General features: G+C 41.9%; 1 long non-coding RNA gene across 1 annotated transcript in view; it reads right to left on the bottom strand.

Annotated features, from left to right (window-relative positions):
• Positions 1-12,701: 12,701 nt before the first annotated feature.
• LOC140185437 (uncharacterized) overlaps positions 12,702-14,563 on the bottom strand; it is an 81,514-nt gene continuing 79,652 nt past the window's right edge. The window contains exons 2-3 of the long non-coding RNA XR_011882635.1: positions 14,425-14,518; positions 12,702-13,447 (exon numbers count right to left, since the gene is read on the bottom strand). This is a non-coding gene — a long non-coding RNA (uncharacterized lncRNA). The remainder of the gene's footprint in view (positions 13,448-14,424; positions 14,519-14,563) is intronic.

Here is a 14,563-nt window from a genome sequence, read left to right as displayed (position 1 = left end):
CTTGTGAAATTTTCCATTTGTGACATCATGTCAGTGCTCAAAAAAAATTCAGACCTCAGTGGTTTTCGGATTTTGGAATTTTGGATAAGGGGTATGCAACCTATACAAACACCAAAACCAAATTAAAAATTGTGGTACAGGAAACTACTATGTTAAATAATGTTTTTATACACATTGCTCATTTAAAAATCATTTTATTCTAGAAAGAAGTGCAGTTGTAACCATGTTTGGGTTGAATTGCATCACTGGACAGCTGACTATATCACACAGCTATGATTCACTCTCGATCGAAAAGGAAATGGATATAAGCCAAATGCGGGCAAATAGACCGAGCTTAGATGGTCATCTTGATTGGCATGGAAGAGTTGCGGCAAAGGGCCAGTTTCTCCACTGTGTTACTTTATGGCTCTATGATTATCTAATGATTAAAAAAAAATAAATGAAATTTACATCAGTTGGTCCACAGCCAAACTATCCTTGACAAATCTTTTTCACCGCTAATAAATCTGCACCAGAATTTCTAGGCTAATGTTTTTGATAATGTCCACTGAGAGATATATTTGGGTAGGGCACAGGGGAAAACTCCCCTACTCAGCAATAACACCCACTCAAGAGAGCAGACTGAATCTTTCATCTCAGCTGTCATCTGCCGGTCACTTGGCTGTCAGCTTAGATTTTAGAGCTCAAGCTTCTGATCACATGATCATCTCACTTGGAGCTGAGAATGCTACCACTGCGACAAAGCCGACAGAAATGGAATATCATTTCCAAATACTATTTGCTTTGGTGCAATTTATTTTGTCCAATACAGTTTGACACTGCCATTTTATAACCATATAACCGTATAACAATTACAGCACGGAAACAGGCCATCTCGGCCCTTCTAGTCCGTGCTGAACTCTTACTCTCACCTAGTCCCACCGACCTGCACTCAGCCCATAACCCTCCATTCCTTTCCTGTCCATATAGCTATCCAATTTAACTTTAAACGACAACATCGAACCTGCCTCAACCTCTTCTGCTGGAAGCTCGTTCCACACAGCTACCACTCTCTGAGTAAAGAAGTTCCCCCTCATGTTACCCCTAAACCTTTACCCTTTAACTCTCAACTCATGTCCTCTTGTTTGAATCTCCCCCACTCTCAATGGAAAAAGCCTATCCACGTCAACTCTATCTATTCCCCCCATAATTTTAAATACCCCTATCAAGTCCCCTCTCAACCTTCTACGCTCCAAAGAATAAAGACCCAACTTGTTCAACCTTTCTCTGTAACTTAGGTGATGAAACCCAGGTTACATTCTAGTAAACCTTCTCTGTACTCTCTCTATTTTGTTGACATCTTTCCTATAATTCAGTGACCAGAACTGTACACAATACTCCAAATTTGGCCTTACCAATGCCGTGTACAATTTCAACATTACATCCCAACTCCTATACTCAATGCTCTGATTTATAAAGGCCAGCATACCGAAAGCTTTCTTCACCACCCTATCCACATGAGATTCCACCTTCAGGGAACTATGCACCATTATTCCTAGATCCCTCTGTTCTACTGCATTCTTCAATGCCCTACCATTTAACATGTATGTCCTATTTTGATTAGTCCTCCCAAAATGTAGCACCTCACATATATCAGCATTAAACTCCATCTTCCATCTTTCAGCCCACTCTTCTAACTGGCCTAAATCTCTCTGCAAGCTCTGAAAACCTACTTCATTATCCACAACTCCACCTATCTTAGTATCATCTGCATACTTACTAATCCAATTTACCACCCCATCATCCAGATCATTAATGTATATGACAAACAACATTGGACCCAGTACAGATCCCTGAGGCACACCACTAGTCACCGGCCTCCAATCTGACAAACAGTTATCCACCACTACTCTCTGGCGTCTCCCATCCAGCCACTGCTGAATCCATTTTACTACTTCAATATTAATACCTAACGCTTGAACCTTTCTAACTAACCTTCCGTGTGGAACCTTGTCAAAGGCCTTACTGAAGTCCATATAGCCAACATCCACCGCTTTACCCTTATCAACTTTCCTAGTAACCTCTTCAAAAAATTCAATAAGATTTGTCAAACATGACCTTCCACGCACAAATCCATGTTGACTGCTCCTAATCAGACCCTGTCTATCCAGATAATTATATATACCATCTGTAAGAATACTTTCCATCAATTTACCCACCACTGACATCAAACTCACAGGCCGATAATTGCTAGGTTTACTCTTAGAACACTTTTTAAACAATGGAACAACATGAAAAATACGCCAATCCTCCGGCACCATCGCCGTTTCTAATGACATTTGAAATATTTCTGTCAGAGCCCCTGCTATTTCCAGACTAACTTCCCTCAAGGTCCTAACGAATATCCTGCCAGGATCCAGAGACTTATCCACTTTTATATTCCTTAAAAGCTCCAGTACTTCCTCTTCTTTAATCATCATAGTTTCCATAACTTCCCCACCTGTTTCCCTTACCTTATACAATTCAATATCCTTCTCCTTAGTGAATACCAAAGGAAAGATTTGTTCAGAATCTCCCCCATCTCTTTTGGCTCCACACGTAGCCGTCCACTCTGATTCTCTAAGGGACCAATTTTAGCCCTCACTATCCTTTTGCTATTAGTATAACTGTAGAAACCCTTTGGATATGAGAGTTAAAGGGCAAAAGTTTAGGGGTAACATGAGGGGAAACTTCTTTACTCAGAGAGTGGTGGCTGTGTGGAACGAGCTTCCAGCAGAAGTGGTTGAGGCAGGTTCGATGTTGTCGTTTAAAGTTAAACTAGACAGCTATATGGACAGAAAAGAAATGGAGGGTTATGGGCTGAGTGCAGGTCGGTGGGACTAGGTGAGAGTAAGAGTTTGGCATGGACTAAAAGGGCCAAGGTGGCCTGTTTCAGTGCTGTAATAGTTATATGGTTATATATGATTTATTTTCACCTTACTTGCCAAAGCAATCTCATATCTTCTTTTAGCTTTTCTAATTTCTTTCTTACGATTCTTTTTACATTCTTTATATTCCTCGAGCACCTCATTTACTCCAAGCTGCCTATATTTATTGTAGATCTCTCTCTTTTTCCGAACCAACTTTTCAATATCCCTTGAAAACCATGGCTCTTTCAAACTTTTAACCTTTCGTTTCAACTGAACAGGAACATAAAGATTCTGTACCCTCAAAATTTCACCTTCATATGACCTCCATTTCTCTATTACATCCTTCCCATAAAACAAATTGTCTCAATCCACTCCTTCTAAATCCTTTCGCATCTCCTTGAAGTTAGCCTTTCTCCAATCAAAAATCTCAACCCTGGGTCCAGACCTATCCTTCTCCATAATCATATTGAAACTAATGGCATTGTGATCACTGGACCTGAAGTGCTCCCCAACACAAACCTCCGTCACCTGACCTATCTCATTCCTTAACAGGAGATCCAACAGTGCCCCTTCTCCAGTTGGTACCTCTATGTATTACTGCAAAAAACTATCCTGCACACATTTTACAAACTCCAAACTATATAACCGTATAACAATTACAGCATGGAAACAAGCCATCTCGGCCCTTCTAGTCCATGCCAAACTCTTACTCTCATTACCAGCCCTTTTATAGTATGGGCTTCCCAGTCTATGTGTGGAAAATTAAAATCTCCCACAATCACAACCTTGTGCTTACTACAAATATCTGCTATCTCCTTACAAATTTGCTCCTCCAATTCTCGCTCCCCATTTGGTGGTCTATAATACACCCCTATAAGTGTTACAACACCTTTCCCATTCCTCAATTCCACCTAAATAGCCTCCCTAGATGAGCCCTCTAATCTATCCTGCCAGAGCACTGCTGTAATGTTTTCTCTGACAAGCAATGCAACACCTCCCTCTCTTGTCACTCCGATTCTATCACACCTGAAGCAATGAAATCCAGGAATATTTAGTTGCCAATCACACCCCTCCTGTAACTATGTTTCACTAATAGCTACCACATCATACTTCCAGGTATCATTCCATGCTCTAAGCTCATCCACCTTTCTTATAATGCTCCTTGCATTAAAATGAATGCATTTAAGAAATTTTCCACCTCTTACTCTCTGTTTATCACTAACAGTGCAAACAACTTTACTATTTTCTTTTTCTTCCTTCTCCCCTACATCTGTTCCTACACTCTGGTTCCCCTACCCCCTTGTATCTAGTTTAAATCCACTGGAGCCTCTCTAGCAAACCTACCTGCAAGGATATTTGTCCCCCTCCAGTTCAGATGTAAACCGTCCTGCCGGAACAGGGCCCACCTTCCCTGGAAAACTGCCCAATTATCTATAAATCTGAAGCCCTCCTTCCTGCACCATGTCTTCAGCCACGTGTTGATCTGTGCCATCTTACTATTTCTAAACCCGCCTGCATGTGGCACTGGTAGCAATCCTGAGATTTTATGAGTTAATTTTGCTTTTAGTTTCAAAATTTTTCTCTCCAAGGATCTACTGCACAGAAAATATATATTACAGATGAGAATATACTTCATTAAAGTTTGCTCTTTCAGGAGACAGATCTTTTAAAAATTAGACAATGATTGAATTTCCATCTCTCAAGTGAACTGAAAACTGAATCATGCTCTCCATGGTGCTGATGACAAATTTCCCTCTCTCTTTCTCCATTAAATCTATATACTTATATAACACAACACATTTATTTCATTACTAAAACGTTTGTGTCTGATAAAAGCCCCACATTTATTGATGACTCATGTTTCCCTGATATTCAGAATCAGAGTCAAGTTTATCATCACTGACATATGTCAGGAAATTGGTTGTTTTGTGGCAGCAGTTCAGTGTAATACATACAAAAATTACAATAGATTACAATAAGAAATATAATAAATAAATAGTGCAAAGAGAACATTTTTCTCTCAACCCCATTTTCTCTCCCTCTCCCCACAACCCCTTAACCCACTTACCAATCAAGAACCGATCACTCTTCCTTAAGTTCGTCCAATGACTTGACCTTCACAGCCCTCCGTGGCAATGAATTCCACAGATTCACCACCATCTATCTGAAGAAATTTCTCCTCATCACGTTTCTAAAGGGATGCCCCTTTATTCTGAGGCTGTATCGTTTCAGTTGGTGTGGGTTGTAATGAACAACTTAGAAGTGATGGAATTGTCTTGTGTCTTTTGCTGATCTCAGCCTACCTATGAGTTTTATATCAGCATGCAAATTCCATTTCTAACTCTGGACACTTCCTTCTGTTCTGGATTTATTTTTGAGGTTGGTGTACCTTAATAATTGAAGTGTAGTTAGGCCTTTGTAACGTATTTCTGGTGTTCATTCAGTTGTGTGTAGTGGTTGCTGATTAGAATCTTAGTCTCTCCATTCTGTTAGCAATTCCAGACAGCATAGTAGCATATTGGTTAGTGTAATGTTAATACTGTACCAGCGATAGGGGTTCAAATCCTTCCCCCATCTGTAAGGGATTTGCATATTCTCCCTGGGACCACATGGGCTTCATCCGCCTGCTCCAATTTTCTCCCATATTCCAAAGACATATGCTTTAGTAGGTTAATTGATCACATAGGTATAATTGGGTGGCATGGGTTCATTGGAAGGCCCATTACCTTGCTGTATCTCAATATTAATATGATAGTTCAATTACTTTTCAGTAGCTCCTCACTGACACTCAATTTGAGCTCCCCCAGAAGCATTCAAATACAGACCTAACTACTGTGTGTGTGTGTGTGTGTGAGAGAGAGTGTGAGAGAGAGAGTGTGAGAGAGAGAGAGAGAGTGAGAGTGAGAGTGAGAGTGAGAGTGAGAGTGAGAGAGAGAGAGAGAGAGAGAGAGAGGGAGAGAGACCTCTTGACAAAATGTAGCATCATAATCCTCCCTACAACTGAAGTTAATGGGAACCAAGGGAAAACATTTTTAACTAGCTGGAATCATATGTTGCAAAGAGGAAGATTGGCATGATTGTTCGACAACAATTCTATCAGCTCCAGGACTTTAGTGCAGGAATTCCTCCTGGTGATATCCTGGACCCAACCACCTAATCTACTTCTTAACCTAAAGCAACACACACAAGTTGCAGGGAGAACTTAACAAGCCAGGCGTCATCCATGGAAAGGAATAAACTGTCAATACTTTGGACCGAGACAATTCGTCAGGAAGCATTTTGTGTGTGTTGCTTTGGATTTTCAGCATTTTCAGATTTTCTCATGTTTATGATGTTACTTCTTAACTTTCCTTCTGTACAAGTTTTAGAAATGGGGTTTTCCATCAAGATTGTATAATATTTAACGTATCTCTCTGGTCAATGACACATTGCATGCTGCATATAGCAAGCCTCAGACAATATTTGGGCTTGAACTGCCAGTGATGTCCATATATGGTTTGTGAATAAGGAATTATGATGATGGAACCAACAGGTTGATAAGGATCGAACTAATAACTATTCCTCCTTCCCACTCCCCGACAATGCTCACAGGGTTAAAGTTCTGCTTTCAAATTGCAGAATTCCATAAATTTGCATCTTATATATTAAATTCTGTCTTTCCTCCATTTAAGTGATCTATACCACTGATAAAATGAGATTAATAGACATGTCATGGATAAAACTGTTGATAATAGCAGCAATATGGAGCACAGACAAAACATGGGTGCATAACAGAACATTGCATTGAAGAAATATGAGGTTACATTAGTAACAGTGTAAGCTCAAATAGGGCGGTATGATAGTGTTGTGGTTACTACATCACTTTACTGTGCCTGCGACCCAGATTCAGTTCCCGCTGCTGTTTCTAGGGAGTTTGTATGTTCTCCCCATGGAATGCATGGGTTTCCTCCGGGTGCTCTGGTTTCCTCCCACAGTCCAAAGACGTGTTGCTTAGTAGGCTAATTGGTCATTGTAAATTGTTCAGCAATTAGGTTAGGGTTAAATCAGGTGCTGCTGAGTGGTGCAGCTCAAAGGGCCAGAAAGGTCTATTCCGTTCCATATCTCAATAGAATAAAGAGCATAAAGTGACAGCTTTTTCCGGTTTTTAATAGATACTGTAAATATATTGTTTGAGCAAGTAGCAGGAATTTCACATTTTACCCGATGACCTGGTCAAATACTGAAGATTACATTGAGCAAGTATTGCATTCCATACCATTATGAGCCCAAATCTTATCAAAATCTACAGAAAAAAATATTCTATCAAATCTACTAGCTTGGACAAAAGAAATGTAAAAATAAGTCTAGACATAGTTAAAAACTTGGTGAATAATTTATCTTTCTGCTTTGCAGAGTAGAAGTAAAAGACAATATCAATTATGTAGTAACTTACCACAGGCTTAGACATCTGAAAGCAGTTCGAATGCAAATAATTACTTTTGAAGTGCAATCACTATCATTGTGACAGCAAATTTTGACAAAGTAATCTCGGACTGAATAAGAGAGAAGAGCAACCATTTAATTTCATATTGAAGGCATCGATTGAAGTTGATGTGTGAGTGAGGATACAAGTACATTTTGCATCTTTAAGAACTGTGCTTGAGATGTTTTCTGCCAGAGGAAGTGGTAGAGGCAGGTCCAAAAATAACATTTAAAAGACATTTGGATAAGTATTAGCATAAAGAACGGTTCAGAGGGATATGGGCCAGATACAGACAAATGGGACCATTTTGATGGACACCATTGTCCGCATGAATGAGTTGGGCTTGCTTCCATGCTGTAATACTCTATGAATCTATCAATATCCACCATTCCACTACAGACCAGTTTGTTGGTTTGATATTGTAACTGCAAGGTAGATTGGCACCACCCTAAAGTATCAACCAACAATTATTCTTTGTAAACTTTCCATGAATGCTGATTTAAAACTAGAAACAATATATTTTATTTATAAAGAAGGTGTCATGATGTCCTCTAGCAATATCGGAACCCAATTGTGGAGGAAAGACAGACTCTGATGTAAAGACAATGACAAGAGTTTATTCATAATAACTCCAAAAGAACATCGGTGGCTTGGACCAGTGACACCATGAAAAGTAACATTCTCAAAACTAAGACCCCGCAATTAGTGCTAATCAGGTATCCACTTAAATAATACAAGTAACACAGAATCTCTGAGCCAATCAAAATAAACTTAATAAACTTAAACATAAGGCACCAGGAGACTGCATTACAAAGAGTGAGTCACTTGAGACAAACACAAGGAACTATAAATGATTAATGGCTGTCGTTAAACAACAACGGTGAAATCACTGGACAAAGTCAGCATGGATTTGTGAAAGGAAAATCATGTCTGACGAATCTCATAGAATTTTTTGAGGATGTAACTAGTAGAGTGGATAGGGGAGAACCAGTGGATGTGGTATATTTGGATTTTCAAAAGGCTTTTGACAAGGTCCCACACAGGAGATTGTTGTTGTTGTTCGTCCATCGTTGATGTCGATGAGGACCTCAACACCATTATGATGGTGTCGAGACTAGTGCGTCATTTGGATTTAAGTGAGGGAGAGTTGTGCAGCGTCAGCCTCACTCTCTCTTCCCAATTCCCATCTGGATCCAGTGGCAAGACAGAGTCGAGACAGCTGGAGATGGGACTAGGCGTGGTGGATGACCAGGACGTCTTCTGTGTCTTGTCCTGCTCTACACGTTCCACGACGCTTGCAGAGACTGCCTTCTTGACCGTTGGACCTTCCATTGGTCTCGTCCGCTCAATCCGCCGGAGTTTGTCTTCACATGCTGGGATAGACAACTCCCTATCTCACCGAGGGTTTGAGACCCGTCGGCTTCCCTCACCTGGTTTAGCCGGCTTGTTGAAGCCGTTGCCCAGGGTGTGGCCGCTGTCGCATGCAAACAGCTACGGGGAGCCACAGGTGAGAGCTGAGTGCCAGGTGGGGACCAAAGGTGGACTAACCGCCCTGAAAAGGACGCGACATGTTCCCCCACCAGAGGTGCTACCCCTCCCTGACACCCCATACAGGAGATTAATGTGCAAACTTAAAGCACACGGTACTGGGGGTAAGGTATTGATGTGGATAGAGAATTGGTTGGCAGACAGGAAGCAAAGAGTAGGAATAAACGGGACCTTTTCAGAATGGCAGGCAGTGCCTAGTGGGGTACCGCAAGGCTCAGTGCTGGGACTCCAGTTGTTTACAATATATATTAATGACTTAGACAAGGGAACTAAATGCAGCATCTCCAAGTTTGCGGATGACACGAAGCTGGGCGGCAGTGTTAGCTGTGAGGAGGATGCTAGGAGGATGCAGGGTGACTTGGATAGGTTAGGTGAGTGGGCAAATTCATGGCAGATGCAATTTAATGTGGATAAGTGTGAGGTTATCCACCTTGGTGGCAAGAACATGAAAACAGATTATTATATGAATGGTGGCCGATTAGGAAAAGGGGAGGTGCAACGAGACCTGGGTGTCATTATGCACCAGTCATTGAAAGTAGGCATGCAGGTACAGCAGGCAGTGAAAAAGGCGAGTGGTATGCTGGCATTCATAGCAGGAGGATTTGAGTACAGGAGCAGGGAGGTACTACTGCAGTTGTACAAGGCCTTGGTGAGACCACACCTGGAGTATTGTGTGCAGTTTTGGTCCCCTAATCTGAGGAAAGCCGTTCTTGCCATAGAGGGAGTACAAAGAAGGTTCACCAGATTGATTGCTGGGATGGCAGGACTTTCATATGAAGAAAGACTGGATCGACTAGGCTTGTACTCGTTGGAATTTAGAAGATTGAGGGGGGATCTGATTGAAACGTATAAAATCCTAAAGGGATTGGACAGGCTAGATGCAGGAAGATTGTTCCTGATGTTGGGGAAGTCCAGAACGAGGGGTCACAGTTTAAGGATAAAAGGAAAATCTTTTAGGACCAAGATGAGGAAAAACTTCTTCACACAGAGAGTGGTGAATCTGTGGAATTCTCTGCCACAGGAAACAGTTGAGGCCAGTTCATTGGCTATATTTAAGAGGGAGTTAGATATGGCCCTTGTGGCTACGGGGGTCAGGGGGTATGGAGGGATGGCTGGGGCGGGGTTCTGAGTTGGATGATCAGCCATGATCATAATAAATGGCGGTGCAGGCTCGAAGGACCAAATGGCCTACTCCTGCACCTATTTTCTATGTTTCTATGTTAACTAACCAATTGAAGTGCTGTAAAAACCTTGGAACCCAGTGCTCCACGGCGCTCCACACAGACCCGAAGAACTCATTACAGAAGGTGAGGGAAAATACCATTGCTCAACCAAACTTTATCAACTCTCTGTATTGGCAGTAAGTCTGATGGACATTCAGTAAATAGTTAAATAAGTTTACTATTTACTGTATGCTGTGTACTGTGATGAAAAACTTTGTTTTCCCATCCATACAGATCACTTCATCACATCAGTGCATTGTGACAGCACAGGGGAAGGCAAGAACAGAATGCAAAATAATGTATTGCAGTTACAGAGAAAGTGCAGTGCAGGCAGGTAGGAAGATGCAAGGCCATGATGAGGTGGATTGTGAGGTCAAGAGTCCATTTCCTCATACTAGGAAACTATTCAATAGTATTATAACAGCAAGATAGATATTGTCCTTGAGCCTGGTGTTACATGCTTGAATTCTGTGATATGCTGATTTGTGTCCATAGTTTTCTGAAGTTAATTGCAGTCTTGGGCAGTACAGTTGTCCTATTAATCTGTGAATAGTCGTTTCTATAGTACATCTATAAAAATTGCTGATGGATAAAAGGGAATGCCAAATTCCTTTAGACCTCCTGAGGAATCAGGTAGGTAATGCTAGTTAATACCCATGAGACATTTACACTTTCCCCCCTATGTTTCCTATCTTCGTGCCAAACTCAATAGTACAATTTCAACTTCAGTCAACAAGGATTATTTTATATTTTAGATCAAATAGCATTAAAACAAAGGCTTATGCATTTAAAATAATCTGATCTATAACTTACCTTTGGGCAATTGTAATTTAATTTTAGAACTCACCTTTACCCTTGTTTTAATGTTCTCTTGACATCAGATGCATATTATCAGGGAAATACTCCTCTATCACTACCCTCTGTCTTCTGTGACCAAGCCCACATTGTATGTATTCTAGCAAGTCAAAGTGGATCCCACCTACCTTTATATTCTGGATCAGACTCCCAAAAGAGACCTGGTCAATTCCTTTACTGAAGTCCATGGAGACACCATCCACTGCCATGCCCTATCCATCATCTTTATTATTTCCTCAAACTCAGTGAGATTCACAAAACATGCTACAGTATGCCCTGCACAAAGCCATGCTGAGCATCCCAAACAAGTCCATGCTTTTCCAACTGCACGTAAAATCTTAAGGGGGCAGATCAACTTAATTTCAAGTCAATATGCCTCTTTGGATCAGAATCAAAATCAGGTTTAGTATCACTTAAATATGTCATGAAATTTTCTGTTTTGCGACAGTGTCATGGTCTGGTCCATGAAGTCCGCGTTCTGGTTCACGGTCCGGTCTGTGGGCTTCGGACTCCAGATCTTCCGGTTGTCCCTTGTTTCAGTTGGGCTTAATCATAGGCACCTGATGCTCTTCTTGGGGCTGGGAATATAAGTGGCCCTGGGTTCAAGTGTGGTTGCTGGTTTGTCTCATCAGTATCCTGTCTTTGCCTCTGTGGGGTAAGTCAGGCCGTCTTTGCCATTACCCTGTGGTTGGATCTGTCCCTTCCTGTCCTTGCCTCCATTGGGTAAGCCAGGCTGTCTTTGCCGTTACCCTGAGGCTGGACTGTTCCCTTCTCTTCCCCTTTCTTCTGGAGCCTTGCCTGCAACCTTGTCAAGTTCTACCCCTGGAGCGAGACTGGAGCCTTGCTGTGTTAAGATAAGGAACTGTCTATCATTGAGTGGGAACTGTCTGTGTCCACACCTTCGCTGGGTAGGTCCGGCTGTTTGCCACTATCTAGTGTTGGGAACCATCTTGTCATGTTCAGCATTCTGTGTAAAGCCCTGGCCCTATGTCCTGTTCCCAAGGAGGAGTCCCGGCTCTGTGTTTCATGTCCCTGTGATCCTGCCTCTTAAGTCCAAGGCTCCGTGTTCCCATGCTCTAGACCAAGACTCTGTGTTCCTGTCCTCCCCAAGACCAAGGCTCTGTGTTCTGCGTTCCTGTCATCCCAAGTCCAAGGTTCTGAGGATCCTGTTGTCCCAAGTCCAAGGCTCGGCTATTCCTGAGTACCAAGTCAAGGCTTCGTGTTCTCGTCCTGCCCAGGAGTCTCTCGTTCTGTCCTGTAGTCGCGCCTTGTCCTGTCTCCCAAGACCACGTTATGTCTTTGCCTAGTTCTGGAGTCCGCGCCCGATTCAAGGCTCAGGTTCTGGGTCCTTGTCCAGTCTCTGGCTCGGAGTCCAAGCCCAAGCTCCTAGTTCCCAGTTCCTAGTCCCACTTACCTAGCCAATGTCCTAGCCCAAGTCTGTGCACTTGTCCCAGTTCCTAGTCTGCATCCAGTCACGTCCCTAACTCTAGTCTCTAGTCCTGACCTCTTTCTAGTACTTCAGTGTCTGTGTCTTGCATTTGGGTCTGCTCCCAGCGCCCCCCCCCCCACCCGCCACCTTATGAAAGACAGCAGTATAGTGCGTACATAAAATTTAAATTACAAAATAAGAAAATAAGTTAAATGAGCAGTGCATAAAGAGAGCTAAGATTAGTGAGGTAGTGTTCAAGGATCAGGTTCATTTTATTGTCAAAGTATGCATGTATAATATAACTCTGATATTTGTCTTCTCCAGATAGCCATGAAATACACATGAAAAAATAAAAGACACTAAATACACAGACCCCAGAATCCCTGACCACATCCCCACAGAAAAAAATCAGCAACAGCAATCCCTGACCTTCTCCCCCACAGAAAAAAATAGCAACAATAACAATCTCCAACCCTCTCCCCACTGAAAATAACAGCAACAATAACAACACATCCCCAACCCTTTCCCCCACTTTGTTCATTGTCTATTTGAAATCTGATGGCAGAGGGGAAGAATCTGTTCCTAAAATGTTGAGTGTGTATCTTTAGACTCTTTTACCTCCTCCCTGGTAGAAGCAATAAGAAAAGGGCATGTCCTGGGTGATGGGGTCCTTAATGATGGATGCTGCCATTTTGAAACATCGCCTTTTGAAGATGTCCTCAATGCTGAGGAGGCTAGTGCTTCCTCGATGCTGGGGAGGATAGACCTTTCTTCTTAGAGAGGTCAATACTATTTCCTGCTCCCATGTGTCTGCTTCATTGTTGTAGCAGTAATGTCAAACTCTCAGCTTATGCCAGTTGATGCAAACTTGAAACATGGAAACACACAGTTCTAATTAACATTACACATTTTGTGTTCTTGGAAGTGCCAATCATGTTTAATGACTGATTTTATACTTCCACTCAATCACACAGTGCATAATGTGTGTGGTGAATCTGGAGTGCAGACCATGATCTCAGAATAAAGGTTGGCCATTTGGAGCCTAGATGAAAAGAAATTAGTTAAGAATGTACTCACACCAGCCTCTGAGTCCCCCCCCCCCCAGATCCTCCTTAAATATTTCACCTTCCACTCTAAACTTATGACCTTTAGTTCTAATATCATACAACCTGGGTAGCAAAAGCCTGCTTGCATTAACTCTCTCTATTCCCCTCATAAGTTTTTATACATCTATCAAATCCCCCTTCAATTGTCTACATTCCAAGTCACAGAAAAGTACACACAGAAACAAGCCCTTCAGCCCATCTAGTCTGTGCTGAACCATTTAAACTGCCTACCCCCATTGACCTGCTTCCGGACCATAGCCCTCCATACCTTTATCACCAATGTACTTATCCAAACTTCTCTTAAATGTTGAAATCAAGCTCATAGGCACCACTTGCGCTAGCAGCTCATTCCACACTCTCATGATCCCCTGAGTGAAGAAGTTTCCCCTCGTTTACCTTTTCACTTTTCACCTTTTACCTTTCACCCTTAAGCCATGACCTCTGGTTGAAGTCCCACCCAATCTCAGTGGAAAAAGCCTGTTTGCATTTACCCTGTGTGTCTACACCCCTCATAATTTTGTACACCTCTATCAAATCTCCTCTCAATCTTCTACGTTCCAAGAAATAAAGTCCTAACCTACTCAATCTTTCCTTCTGACTCAGGTCCTCCAGACTCAGCAACATCCTTGTAAGTTTTCTCTGTACCCTTTTCAACATTATTTACATCTTTCTTATACATAGGTGACTAAAACTGCACACAATACTCCAAATTAGACCTCACTGATGGCTTATAGAACTTCAACATAACATCATATCTCCTGTACTGAATACTCTAATTACTAAAAGTCAATGTGCCAAAAGATCTCTTAATGAACCTGTGATTCCACTTTCGAGGAATTATGGATCAGTGTTCCCAGATCCTTCCATTCTACTGCACTCCTCAAAGCCCTGCCGTTCTCTGTGCATGTCTTACCTTGGCTTGTCCTCCCAGAATGCAACGCACCACACTTGTTCACACCAGTAGAATCTCAATGGAACATTTGAAGGAAGAACCTGTTCGTTATTCACTAAAAAACATAAAATGATGAGTTTATTAATGAGCTCACTTTGAA

The sequence above is a fragment of the Mobula birostris genome, chromosome 20 (assembly GCF_030028105.1).
Source record: "Mobula birostris isolate sMobBir1 chromosome 20, sMobBir1.hap1, whole genome shotgun sequence".
NCBI classification, from domain to species: Eukaryota; Metazoa; Chordata; class Chondrichthyes; order Myliobatiformes; family Myliobatidae; genus Mobula; species Mobula birostris.
This window is presented reverse-complemented; position numbering and strand designations above follow the sequence as displayed.